This window comes from Lagopus muta, chromosome 7 (assembly GCF_023343835.1).
Source record: "Lagopus muta isolate bLagMut1 chromosome 7, bLagMut1 primary, whole genome shotgun sequence".
NCBI lineage: Eukaryota > Metazoa > Chordata > Aves > Galliformes > Phasianidae > Lagopus > Lagopus muta.
The window spans coordinates 30,508,166-30,522,449 of NC_064439.1; the positions used below are offsets into that span (position 1 = coordinate 30,508,166).

The 14,284-nt window shown below is 40.8% G+C and overlaps 1 long non-coding RNA gene across 3 annotated transcripts in view; it reads right to left on the reverse strand.

Annotated features, from left to right (window-relative positions):
* LOC125695943 (uncharacterized) overlaps positions 1–14,284 on the reverse strand; it is a 52,056-nt gene that overhangs the window by 25,963 nt on the left and 11,809 nt on the right. Inside the window, exon 1 of one of the 3 annotated variants that reach the window (XR_007378117.1) lies at positions 6,405–6,570. The exons of the other annotated variants lie outside the window; for them this stretch is intronic. This is a non-coding gene — a long non-coding RNA (uncharacterized LOC125695943). Of the gene's footprint in view, positions 1–6,404; positions 6,571–14,284 lie in introns of those variants that run through there. 3 annotated transcript variants of the gene reach the window in all.

The following is a 14,284-nucleotide window of genomic DNA, read 5'->3' on the forward strand; positions in this document are numbered from 1 at the left end:
AGTTGGGAACCAGCTGTGCATCCAGGTTCCCCAGCAGAACTATAAGAGTTGCCAATGACGAGTGAGCCAGGCAGAGACCAGCTGGAAGCAGAGCAAGAGGCATCCATAAGCTGCTCCTAATGCCATAAAATATGACAGCAGTTGTACATCACCTGAATCAGACTTTTTTGGTGTATCTCATCCCATTCCAATCATTGAAGAGGGCAGTGGCTCTTTCCACTGTAGGCTTCAGTTTTACTGTCTGTTGCCACCCTCATCTCTCCTTCCTCTGAAGGACATTGATGATTCCTGTTCAGATAATAGTTCCTTTGTATAAATTACTAATGTTCCTGTCAGTCATCTTGATTTCTTCCCTGAAATAGAGGGATATAACTTAAAAAAATAAAGATGATAAAAAATCTCAACAATGCCTCCAGTCTTCACTGGAGCATTGCCTTGATCCGATTTCAGCTTCTTTTGAGTTACTTAGATTCTAAGAAACCTTTTTCATTTATCAGGAGGTGCTTTGTTTGCTTGTTTTAACCCCGCTTCACCACAGCTGTGATGAATGTGCAGTCCTACACCATTCTGCTTTCATATGTGTTAAACCACACATTTTGGACGAGGCTATAGGAACCGCTGGATTGCGCTGTGGCTTTTGCTGCTGCCTAATGTAAGACTGACAGGTTTCTGCACAGCAGCAGCTCAGGTTCATTAGCAACAAAATAATAAAGACAGATTTCAAATACAAATCATTCAGCCAAAGCATTACTCTTCCAAAGGTGAAGAGAGAAAATCAAGGAAATTGAAACAAAAACAAGAAACTGCAATCTAGCTCTCTAGTGGCAATGCACCTAAGAAATCAGTATTAAGCAGTCCAACATAACTATTCAACAGCACAGAACATCATAAATATTCAGCACCTAAACTGCTTTGCTGCTGCAAGTATCAAAGCACTCTGAAATGGATCAAATGGATAGTTAATAATCATTGCGTATCCCACCAGCATGAAATTGCTTGTTTAATCCTGAACAAAGTTAATTCTTGGTTATCCGAGATCAGATTTATAAACTTAACTGCAAAACCTTAATAATCTAAAGATGTTTTTTTCCAACGCTGTTTATAGTTTGGCTTTTTTGAGCTGTCTTGAAACACTCAGTTCTCTTCATTGCTTGCCTCACACAGCTGAAAGTTACGGGCACATAGATTAGAAAAACATGTCTGAGATCTGAGTAAATTAAAACTCCTCAGCCTGGAAAGGAGCAGACTCATAAGCAATGAGATAAACCCTACAGGACTGTAAGTGGCGTAAAGAAAGTGAATGAGCATTCACAGTCTCTTCCAATTCAAGAACAAGGGACCTCCCAGAGAACAGATAATGGGTATAAAGCAATGTATGATTAAGCTGTGAAGCTCTAAGGTACAGGCTATGCAGATGCTTAGCAAGGCAAAGAATCAAGGAACTCTGCAGGAGCATTATTAATCAGTGCTACTGGTAATTGAACTCCTCATTTCTACAGACTAGTGAGTATCAAGTCACTCTTCTTCCTGGATCTTGCACAAAGATGGGCAGCCACAAAAAGCAAATGATGAATAATCCAATCTGGGAAGATCAAGACATGCCAGTTTGGACACTGGAAATATACACACACACACACACACGTATATATATTATATGTATTTTCTCCATCTCTAAAACATATTTAAAAAGATCATACATGGCAACTTTCTGTTATGTTTCTGTGACCATCAGTAACACTGCTGATATTAATCCTTACTTACTCAGTATTTTTATCTCAACATCAAAATAAGCTCTAGCACAATTGTCTCTCATTGGAACTTCTGACTTTTAAGACTGATCTGAAAGACAAAGCAAATTGTAGGTAAAGCAGAAACAATTTCCAATTTATTTACTGGGGTTGGGGAGCTCTCAACTTGTATAAGGAATAGAAATTGAACACTTTCCTGAAACAGCTCAACATACAACCCTAGGAACACTTACGGATGTCGATGATGATGTCAATGACAAACACCTTTACAATAAACACATGAGCAGGATCCAGCTAAAGACTTCATGCTCATCATCAATCACAGAGGAAGCATTTCTGGTGGCTACAGCTTTCACCTAAATATTATCCACTGTTTTGAGAGACCAGCAGGGGACTGCAAATGGGTAACTACACACTGACAGAGAGCAGAGAACTCTGGACAGCAGTAACTGATGTTTTAAAGACTTGGCCAACTCTAATGAAGAACATATGCCTGCATTTGTATTCCACTGAAGGCACACAGTACATTATGTAGCACATTAGACTTTAAAGCTCCCTGTGTATGTAATGAATTATGCAGCATTGTTTATTGAACAATTATACTAATAAGCCATCTTAAATTTAAAGATATTTTTACATGCAAGGCATACAGTAGAAATGAGTCATGCAACTGCAGTGCCTGGAGCAAAGCGTACCTCCCTTACTGGGAGCACACAGCCAAGAGTTTACCAGCTCTGAGTAAGAACAGAGACATAGAAACAAAACACTTCTGGTTCCTCTACCATTTCAGCCTGTCTACAGCCAGCCTTGTAGCTGGAGCTCAGGACTGTAAATGATGTGTGAGCATCTTACAAGCAGCATTAGCTGGCAGCCACAGCAGCAGGTCATACTGGGATGTATTATCTACTGCTGAATGGTGCCACAGATAGAAGCTGATGAAAAACAAATGAGAATTCTGAGATGGTGAAGAGACAAGCATTTATTTTTTGGATTTTGGTCCCAATAAATGGGGATCATCCAAATATACCAAGAAGGACGTTGGAAAGGAAAACTAGATTTGTTGCTCCATGTGCTTTAGAATCTTGTATATTAACATATGGAATATTACAATTTGCCACAATTATAGAATTACAGCCATATTACATATTACACTACATAAAATTGGAATCAATGTTGCATAATTATCATACGAATAGTATACAAATTAGTTTGTGTATTATATGCAATACTATGTTATAATGTATTCTGGCATTTCCCATGCTCCAACTTCAAGTTACCAGTTAGAGCATTTACTTAAATTCCTACCCACAGCTCACTTCAGATTGCCAACCTACTTTAATTTCATTTCTTCACATCTTGCACAGCCTTCATCACTGGCTTGGGCTCCACCACAATAATTTTGCCTTGGCACATGTGGTTACTCAGACCTTGGCCTGACAGATTTTAAACCATTTCAAGTTAATGCAGAATTGTTGTAGAACAATCACACAACTACAGAAAAAGAAAGGGAGGAAAAGAAAAAGAAGAAAAGCCAAATAGTAGTGAAGAAGCTAACTAGAAAATAATACTCTCTTGGAACTATGAGCAAAATATAGAAACATCCTTCAGTTTAAGTGATTTATCGCAAATCAGTATGTCTAGTTACTAATTGTTGAGTGTATCTGGAACCAATGGATCAGCTACAGTCTGTAACAGTCACATTATCACTCTATTAGCTGTGACGGCGATGCACTCTTGCCCTGGGTTGTCCATGGATCCACAGCCTCTGTTTCAGCCTTACTGTCTGCACTGCACACTCCTGGCCAAGTAAGCACATCCCAGAGATAAACATAAATTGTTCAATCTTTCCTGCAATATCAAGTAGCACTTGTAGTTTGGATGGCTGAAAGACTTCTGAATTAGAAGTTGCCACAAGACTGCTCTTGCTGTCAGGCACAGCCAGTGTGTGCCTGAGCCAGACAATATGGGTGATACCATCCACAGCCACGCAAAGAACAAGCCAGATGCATTTCCATTTTAACAAGAAATAGCATTTCATACAGATTTTCAATGGTCTTCTATCCAAAAGCCTTTTCTTCACAGAATCATAGGATGGCCTGGGTTGAAAAGGACCACAATGCTCATCTAGTTTCAAACCCTTGCTACGTGCAGGGTCACCAACCACCAGACCAGGCTGCCCACATCCAGGCTGGCCTCGAATGCCCCAGGGATGGGGCATCCACAGCCTCCTTGGGCAACCTGTTCCAGTGCATCACCACCCTCTGTGTCAAAAACTTCCTCCTAATATCTAACTTAAATCTCCCCTATCTCAGTTTAAGACCATATGCCCTTGTCCTATCACTATACACCCTTGTAAACAGCTGTTCCCCCTTATATGTTCCTTTTAAGTACTGGAGGACTGCAATTAGGTATTCCTGGAGCCTTCTCTTCTCCAAGCTGAACAAACCAGTTCCCTCAACCTTTCTTCACAGGAGAGGTGCTCCAGCCCACTGATCATCTTAGAGACCCTCCTTCAGACTCGCTCCAAGAGCTCCACATCCTTCTTCTCCTTTAGCAATTCCAATAACTTCTCCTGAGGGCGAAGCGAGGAGCCCAGCACCCCAGGGTGCTCCACATAGTAGGACACAAGTGCCAGTCAGAAACAATTCTGCATTTGACCAAAGGGCATGACTGAAAGCAAAACTTCACCTTTCTCTCTGCTTTATTTAATTTACTTTCAACGTTTTTCTACTGGTCTCCACTCGTACAATCTACTTTGCATTTTCGGCAAGACAACTTTCGTATTTTCCCCATTGCTTATACCCTATTCACTGGAACAGGTAAGGACAAATAAGGAAGGGAAAAGGCAAAGAAGAGACGAGCCCTTGCCCTAGGGGCCCCGCAGCATCGCGGGCCGCTGGCACCACCTAGCGCCCGCCGCAGCCCGAGCAGGCCCGGCTCCGCCCCGCCGGCTGCTCGGCTCGGAGGCTGCCCGCTGAACCTGCGCGGCTCAAAGCCTGCTCTCCTTCCTCCGCAGCGCACCGTGCTGACTGCCACACTTCAGGGAAGCTCTGCAGCTCTGCTTGGGGACTTTTTTTTTCCCTGCCGTAATTACGCGCGGCTACATTTTTAGCCTCTCTTTAAGTACATATTAGCACTTCAAATCCCCTCAGAACTGTATGGATTTTAAAATAGAGTTTAAGGGGGCTTCTTTAATCTTTTTTTTTTTTTTTTTCTTCTATTAGCTGTTATTCACACAGATCAGGATAATACCCAATGAAAGACAATGCATTTTTTCATGGAATTCACCACAAGCAAGCTGCAGCATCTTTTTGCTACAACTTCTAGAATTAGGGCTATTTTGTCCTTATTCCCATCTGCTTCGTCATCTATGTTCTGTGTGCAAGTTTTACTCAGTACAGCTTCTTTGCATTCCCAGCCCAACATAATTGACATCTGAGATGTGACCCAGCAAACCACGGCTCGCAGAAGCACAACAGAAAGTGGATTGAGCTCTAGGGCAAAGATGCTTCTATGTCCAAGAAGGACAGTAGCTAAGGGCCATTTGGTTTTGCATTAGAGAAGATGAGTGGACCAAAACTAAGAAAACCTGTAATATTTCCTGCATACGAAACCAAACCATAGCTCTGCTTGCAGACCAGCTCCAGCAGCCAGGCTTCCTGGGGGCTTCCCAGACAGGAAGCAACCCACAACTATTTGTGGACTTCTGGTCACCTTGGCACTGAGAGCCATCACAGCAGAGTTGTGAAAGGGCTCAGATCCTCAGTCAGGACAGTGCAGCAATGGTGCTAACGTACCACTGGGGACAACATCTCACATCTGCAGAGCAGCACATGGCACCCAGCAGAGAGCTCAGCTCAGGAAGAACTGCTGCAGGAAGATGCTATTCTTGGTGGCAGGGAGGGCTTGGGAGGGACCAGAGACCCTTCCTTAGACTGGTCACCCTGGATGAGGCGATAGGTTGCCAGATGAAAGAGGTAAATAGCCCACACAGCATCAGGATGGATCAGCAGGAGATCAGTAGCATCTTAAGAGAGTTACGAGAGCATGCAGAGCCATGAACCCAAGCCCAGTTTCATAGTACAAATGGATGGTCTTTGATAATAAACCTCCTCGAAGCACAAGCACAGCCCATTCTGACATGCAGGAAGTAAGTGTGTGAGAAGGGCCCTATGGTAGGGTCATTCATTTCCTGGCTGAGCTCAAACAAAATGAAAGCACACAGAAGGGCAAAGCAAAAATAGGCTCCCCAGAAGATGTATGGAGACACCACTTGAATTCACAGGAGCAAAGATAGAAAGGCCGAAGTTCTTCTGGTTGAAACTTGCAGGTGGTATACAAATCGGTAAGAACTTCTTTTCCCCATTGTTACAAGATGAAATCTAGGGAAAACAGCTCTGCTGTATAGTGAGATGGGAAAGATCGCCACAGGAGACATGAAGTGAGCTGAAGTAAGTAATCTATGTTTTTGGTGGATTTTTTTTTTTTTTTTTTTTAAATTCTTTCTTTTCTTTCACCAATACGGTCTGCCATCTGGTTTCTCATTTCCTTTAGCCTGCTAGGGTAATCTGTGGGAGCATATCAGGGAGCAACAAAAAGAGAACTCCACCAGAGACTAGGAGCCAAGGGTAAGGACAGAATAGGCAGGGAACTTACCTGAAGTCCCATCAGTGACCATCAGGCAAAGCAAACAAGTCACATCTGAAGTCAAACCAATAAATTCAAATATTTCTTCATAATTAGAACAAAACAGAATTAAAAACATAGCCTAAAATTACAACATAACTCAAGAGTGGAATTGATAACCTGGGCATGAGCTTAAATAGAGCTCATAAGATGATGGGAAGTGGGTGTGTGGGCGGAGGTTCCAGCTGAGAGTGATCAAGGCAATTCCTGCCTATTGGTGCCCTCAGGGCCCTGGCAGAGTGGCTTGTTACCTGCAGTAGAAAAGGGCACAGCTAAGGCATGCTAAAGTCAATTGCATATATACAAGTCCATAGGACTATCCATAGATGTGCCTGGAAGTCCAGGGGGAGTTACCGAAAGGTCCCTCTGTGGCATCACTGAAAGGGTCACGATGACTGGAGGAGATGTGTAATGTTTGGGAAAACACAAACATCACAGCCATCCCTCAGGAACGATAATAAGGACAACCTAGGGAAATGAAGACCAGCAAGCTGCATCTCAGGTTCAGGGAAGTAATGGAGCAAATCCTCCTGGAAGTCATTTCAGCTACATTTATGTCAACAAGGTGACAACAAGGTCTTTATAGATTGGTTAAAGGCTGGTCATAGCTGACTAACCTGATAGCCTCCTCTGACGAGATTGTGTGGGTCTGGTGGGTAAGGGAGGAGCAAGCTCCCAAGATCTATGTCTCAAGAACTTTATTCAAGGGACACGTTTCATTTGCATGACAATGACACGTTTTAAGTTCTCATGCACTATTCCAGACAGTTGTACTAAATATGTTCCCATCAGTTTGTCCAGGTCGACTGCTGAGCAAAGGAGGTTCACTGCCTCATGGATGTGAGCCCAACTGGAACCCCAAGACCAGAGCTCTCCTTTGTCATGCATTCATTAAATAAAATACAACTTAACTACGGTAATGGAATAACTACACTGAAAAAAGAAGTAATACCTAAGCACTTCTTATTCTCATACTGACCCTTCTCAACTCCTTCAATGTGACTAAATCTTTTCTTTCACAAACCACAATGCTTTTCAAAATATAAAGACTACAGCTTCTGCTGTAAAGGCTTCAACATCCTCTAAAACAGAGAAAAGATTAGTTCCTGTGATTAGTATTTCAAAACACGACTTTTCTTTTGCATTCAGGTAATAAATGCAAGAGACAAAATACATCAAAATGGCAAATAATTTACATGACAAAAAAGGGAAAAATGCAATGGATTGGGAACAGTTGTGATTAATTTTGTAAATGAGAAATTTATCAAAGAAAAATGTTTCCTGCGTACTGTGGTTTATAGAAAAAATGTAACCAGACTCTATCCAAAACTGAAGATATGCTTTTCATTCCCTTTGAAGTGCCAGCACGTTCAGGTAATATTGAGTGATAAGCAGTGTTAGCAACCAAAGTTCTGTCTCAAAGGTTGTGACCTTAGATCCTGCTGAGAGTTGTGCACATACTTAGTATTAGGGAACGACTGCATATAGTGACTGCCACCGTTCCTGCTGTGATATGGGACAGGTTCTGGGCTAGCATTATACTCAGCAAAAAACAGAGGTGTCTGTGGTCTGATGGACTCTGGCCACACTGCTCCTTGTAGCATGAGCTGGGGAGGAATAGTCCACCTGTGCCCCTCACCATGCATTGCATGCAAGCCCATTTCTTGCCATTGTCTGTGAGTGACCGTCTGCTTCAACATCATGGATGTATTAAAACAGTTTCATTTTAAAGGGGCCCTTTGTTGGTCTTTGTTCTTTTTTTTTTCTTTCTTTTTTTTTGGGGGGGGGGGGGGGGGGGGGGTGGTTGTTGTTTTTGTGGGGTTTTTTATGAGTCGTGGAAAGAAGGAAATTGTGATGAGGGAAATGCCATTGGAGTCATACTCGTTGCATGGTACTATTCCTTCCTCCACAACTGTATGCAAATTATTCATTGTGTTTCACTAGGAGCTGATGTTTCCTAGGGAAACCCCCAGTGAAAATTATTCCACTACCTATTCCATGAAAAGATTCATAAAATAGCCATTCATGCCATTCTCTAAAATCATTATTGCAATTGCTTGATATGAGGGGTTACAGTAGGAAAGGGGAAATGCCCAGTTAAATATATATATTTATATAAATATGGAATTATTACATCATCTATTTTACTATAGTAATATAATAATGCAGCATATATTTTGTTATACATTTTGTGTATATAATGATATGAAAATGTATACAATTTAGCATGCACATGTGTATACTCTTGTGTGTGTATTTATATATGGTACAGTTTATCACTGCACCTTTGAAGCCAAAATTCTTGGAGTGATATCAAATGAAGGCATAGCATTCACATTCTGGGGAAACTGGTAGGAAAAAAAAAAGCAGTCAAATAAATGTGTGAAAACAAATGCAGATGCGTATGCTATGCCAAAAAAAAGACACAGCAAAGGTTTTCCAAATGGAAAGTTATGCTTCACAAATCTACTGGAGTTCTTTGGAGAAGTCTATGATCATGTAGATTAATGAGGCATATCCAGGTAGTACTGTCTACTCAGGTTTCCAAAGGACACTTAACATGGTCTTTTAAAGGAATAAACCTTTGATGGGATAAAAGTAAAGGAATTTTCATTTAAATTTAGAGTATCTGCATTCTCAGTACTTCTCTAACCCTCCATCTTTAAAAGGACATGAAATAACCAAAAAAGAATACTGCAAAGATTACTGGGGGCAATCAAAATATGGAATAGCTTTTAAATAAGATATGTCCCAAACGGCTAGGACACTTCATTCTGGGAAGGGGATTGATGAGAAGGGATATTTCAAAGGTCTATAAATCCATGTAATAGTGCAGAAAAAGTGAAACACTGAGTACAAATTCAGAAGGAAGGAGGTTTTAAGAGGAAAATAGCAAGAAGAAAGTTCAAAATAAACAATACTGAGGCTGTGATTCTTCTTTCCACAGGATGCTGTGGCAGATAAAAGCTTAGATGGACACAAAAAGTAATTGAATATCTTTTTTCATTAATTTGATCATCAAGGGCTGTCTGTTACAGTGATAAAAATGAAGGTTCCCTACGACCCTGAGCCAAAGATCATTGGAATCTGAGAGACTGTATCAGAGAATTGTGGTTGTATGTTTGATCTGTTCTTACATGCCATTTAAGCACCTTTCATCCTGGTCATGCCAGAAGGATTTAGAGCAAACCCACTAAGACACGTGAGACTTGTAGGATGCTAAAGGTTTTCTGCAGAACCTCATGCGCATCAGCATCGCTGCTCAGAGCACACCAAGGGAAGACTGCAGTGACCGTAAGTGTGGTCTGTACCTTGCTGCAGGGCTGTACTCCCCTTTGGTTTGCATTTGGTAACCACTGCAGCTCTCCTGGTGCTGTGGTCCTGCAACAGCAAAGCTTGAAGGCACCATAAACAGATTCTGCTAAACTCTGTGCATAAGCGTAGGCTTGTGATGTAGCTCTGACATCCGAGACAGTGCAGCAGAGGGCTGTGAGGCACAGCATGGTGGCTGCCATAGAAAGAAATCCACCTCCAGTACCTGCACATAAGTCCACATACTCATATTTTGTACTGTTCTTATACTGAAGCAGAAAGTATCTGCATCAGTAACAAAGGCTGATCCACCAGAATTATGTCTCAGAAGGGCAATTGAAAAAGTGTTTTCACAGGATTAGAAATTTCATTTCAAGGGATCACGCCTTTGTCCAAAAAAGAGGAGAACACTTGACAGCAAAGTTTCACAGTGAAAGTTTCAAACAGCATAAGGAGTGGTACAACAAAAATTATGGAAAAAAAAAACAGCTTTGTTTAGAAGTGTCTTAGAGGCAGTCTACGCATTCTGTCAGGTAAGTGTAAGTACTGAGCAGCCATCAAGTTTATGACAAGATACTGTGCATAAAACAAACAAACAATCTTTTAGAAAAGGGCATCTTAAAACCACCATGCAGAGAATTTCTTTAGGTGGACATGGTTTTAATTTCTTATTGCTTTCTTGAACTAATTGTTGGATTAATTGCCACATAGCTTGCTTTCATTTTATTATATGAGCAAGCTTTTTCTTGCCTCAAGTAAAACAATATCTGTCTTTCAGAATTTCTGTCCTACCTTTTGCAATACCATTCATTTGTATGCTGTAAAATCATAAGCATTTAGCAAATTACATTGTGGTCAAAGGAAGTTTGCAGCTTTCATATTACAAGAGGATAAAGGTTTTCTTGAGCTACAGGATTGACTAATGTGGGACATTTCCTGTTTCCCCTTACTTTGATGTCATATGTAGAAGTTTAAATGAAGGGCAGCAGAAATAATAACTATTTCATTATTCATTGCCATGACACTGAGCTTTAATGACAGCCAATTTAACAAGCTTGTAAATGCGCTGTGAGTGCTCCTACTCTCATGCCATGGGGCAGATTACCCCGGTATCATCCATGCAAAGGGTATGAAAGCTGCCTTTACTCTATTAGTGATATACAGTGATTTTATTTTCTAAAGAAAATGCTCACAGTTAAATGTTTATGATGGTTTTGCATTGGTAACAAAAATGGGTAAAAAAAACATGGAGAGAGTCTGAAAAATAAGCTATTGTTTGTTCAGAGATGTTTCAGGCTTACAATGACAAAATTAGTAAAATAGTTTCTTAACAATCTTCTATCCAATATTTTAGTTTTATTTTGGAAGGAAGGGAGTGTTCAGAGTAGAATTTTAGAAGTCCGTTTCTCCAGAAAAATCCACTGTGATAAGAACAAAAATAGAGAACTAAATTCTGAAGCTGAAAAGTGAAAGTTGAGCAACTAAGGCTTTTTAAGCTGTTTTGTTCCTCTTTTTATAATTTTCATTTTACCAGCTTTTCAACTTCACAAGATTGCCAGCCTGGAATAAAACAGAAAGATCTTGGCTAGTGAGTCCACATCTCTGTCCCTTCAGCCGAGGCATGAGAGTTTGCAAAGGCAGATTTCAGAGACATCCAAACGATCCCACACAAAATGGGGAAAACTGTACCTTACCTACTCCGTATAGTCAAAGTAAGAAAGTAGATAAAAGTGGATGTATTTGTAGATCTATCATTTTTTACATATACATAAAATAAAAGAGATGGAAACCAATACGGAAAGAAAGAAGGAGGGAGGGAAGGGTGGGCAGATGGAAGGAAAGAAAAAAGGAAGGAAGGAAAGGAGGAAGGAAGGAGGACGCTTCCAGCTGTTTTTAAATCACTTCCTCTGCTTGAAAAGGGACTTCAATTCTTCAAGTGAAATTACATGCATATATGCCCTTTAGAAAGTGCTTTACAGAGATGCTATAAAAATCCATCCACTCTAAGTCCATGGCCACTTTCCCTGATGAATATTACATACCACTCAGAGAAAAGTGGGCAAGGAGGAAATTGCATACTTATAGGCAAATTAGTAAACGAAGGTCATGCTGATTGCTCCAGGGTACAGACTGCAAGACAGTAAGACTTCAGGAACATGACCTGTTTTCTCTGAGGGATTCTCACCTCTTGGGGTGTGCAGGCTTTGTTGCTCAGGGGAGGAGACACCTACTCAGCACTTTCAATATTTGTTCAACAGATGATCACTCTTCTACCTACTTCAATACAAGTCTTTCTTTTTCTGCCCTAGCAGTGGTAGAGAGGTGTTAACCTCAACAGGATTTCTCCAAAGACATCTAACATTTCAAAGACATGAACTTGCTCCAGTCCTCTGATTATCTTTGTGGCCCTCCTCTAGACTCTCTCCAACAGCTCCACATCTTTCTTGTGCTGGGAGCTCCAGGCCTAGATGCGATACTGCAGGTGAGGTTCCATGAGGGCAGAACAGAGGAGGACAGAATCACAGAATCACAGAATTGAAGGGACCTCCAGAGATCATCGAGTCCAACCCCCCAATCACCACCCAATCACCACCCTACAATCACCACCCTAGCCCTGCTGGCTATCCCTCTTTTGATACAGTCCAGGATATTGCTGTCCTTCTGGACTGCAAGTGCATGCTGCTTGCTCTGGTCAAGTTTCTCCACCACAGAACCCCCAAGTCTTTCTCTGCAGGGCTGCTCTCGATGAGTTCTTCTGCCAATCTGTACACACGCTGCCCTAACTCAAGCTCAAAACCTTGCATTCAGCCTTGTTGAACCACACTGGAGTCTTGTGGGCTCACTTTTCAAGCCTGTCCTGGTCCCTCTGGATGCCATCCCTTGCTTATTATATCAATCAAACCACTCAGATTATTATCATCAACAAACTTGTTGAATCCCACTGTCTATGTCATTGATAAAGATGCTGAAGAGCACTGGTCTCAAGACAGACCCCTGGGGGACACCACTCATGACTAGTCTCCACCTAGACATAGAGTCATATTTTGTATAAATGATTATAAAACACTTCAGGGAAGGTGAAGTTTTAAATCAGAAACAAGAAGTACCGAGGAAAAAAAAAAAAAGTTTCCAACATTGTATCACTGTTTTTGAAAGGACCAAGACCACAAAAGCAAATCAGCCACTAGGGAACTCTCTTACAGTGAAGGTGGTTATGGTACAAACTACACTGTTAAACAACGTCCCCTCAGACCTCATTCCTAATCTTCTTCATCCGTTTTACGTTTCATTTCCATCACTGAATAAAGCCCTGAGGAGAAATAACCTTAATTATTAGTATGCACCCCCCACAGCCTCCTATTTGACTACGTCAAGCCATAGTCATTGCTCTGACACACCTCCCTGCAACTCACTGTCCAGTGCGGCACTGGATCTCCTTCCCTCATGTTGCATTCCCTCTCCACTTGGCTGAGGTCTGCATGTGGGATTGCTCAGCGTTGTCTGCCAACTTTGAAATGAGAGATGTGTCCAACCACTATTGGTTGATCTCAGTTCGTAAGGGCTAAAACAACATTATTTGAAGCTTCAGACGAATGCCAGAAAGGAAAAAAAAAAATCTTTGCTGTTAATTTACCGGAACACATTATCACCAAGACTTAAAGGGAAGGAATTTGAAGAACAAATTGCACGGATTGTGCAAGCTATTAATTTTCCAAGCTGATGAACAAGCTGAATAACACATACCCTAGAGTAAGAATGTAGGTAAGAAGCACCCAATTCACCATCGTCATGTCTATCTTAAACTGACCAATTCCTAAATTCCCAGACTAACCATCTACTACACTGGCTCAAATAATGAATAAAGGAATTTTCTCTTCTTCTCACATCTAACCCCTTTTTGACCTCTAAATAATAAAATAAATTATCCTCAAGGCACTGAGCACAGCCAGTTGGCTTGCAGTAATATTTGCTTAAATTAAAATTAGGAAGCAGCAGTCAGATGCTTCTTAAATCATATTCTTAATTCAGCCAGGACACGGATAGTAAGATTTTAGAAATAAGACCCAAGTTGTTGAAACCAATTCTTAAGAGACAATTACAGAAGCCTTAAGGACACAAACTCTTTTCAAAAATGTACGCTGGAGGATGCATTTCCTATATACAGTGTCCCATATCTTAATTATGATACATCAGCCAGGGCTTCTTATTCAAGAGATATCAGTACTTTTATGGGTGTTACAGCAGAAGGACTAATAAGATTTCTATTAAACACAGAACCTACTGCTGAACCACAAAACATCAATGTCTATATACAGAACTTTGCATGAACACTGGCATGTATGAATCTTAGAGGCACCAGAAAATTCACAGGATTTTTAAAGCACATTTACAAGAGAGTTGTTCTAAAAAAAAAATAAATAAAAAAAAAAAGGCTGAACATGTTTTATAACAATATTACACAAAATAGCTCATAAATACCTTAAGGTAAGAAAAATCTTTGGGTTATTTTGGCTAACAAAGAATTCTACTATCCAAAT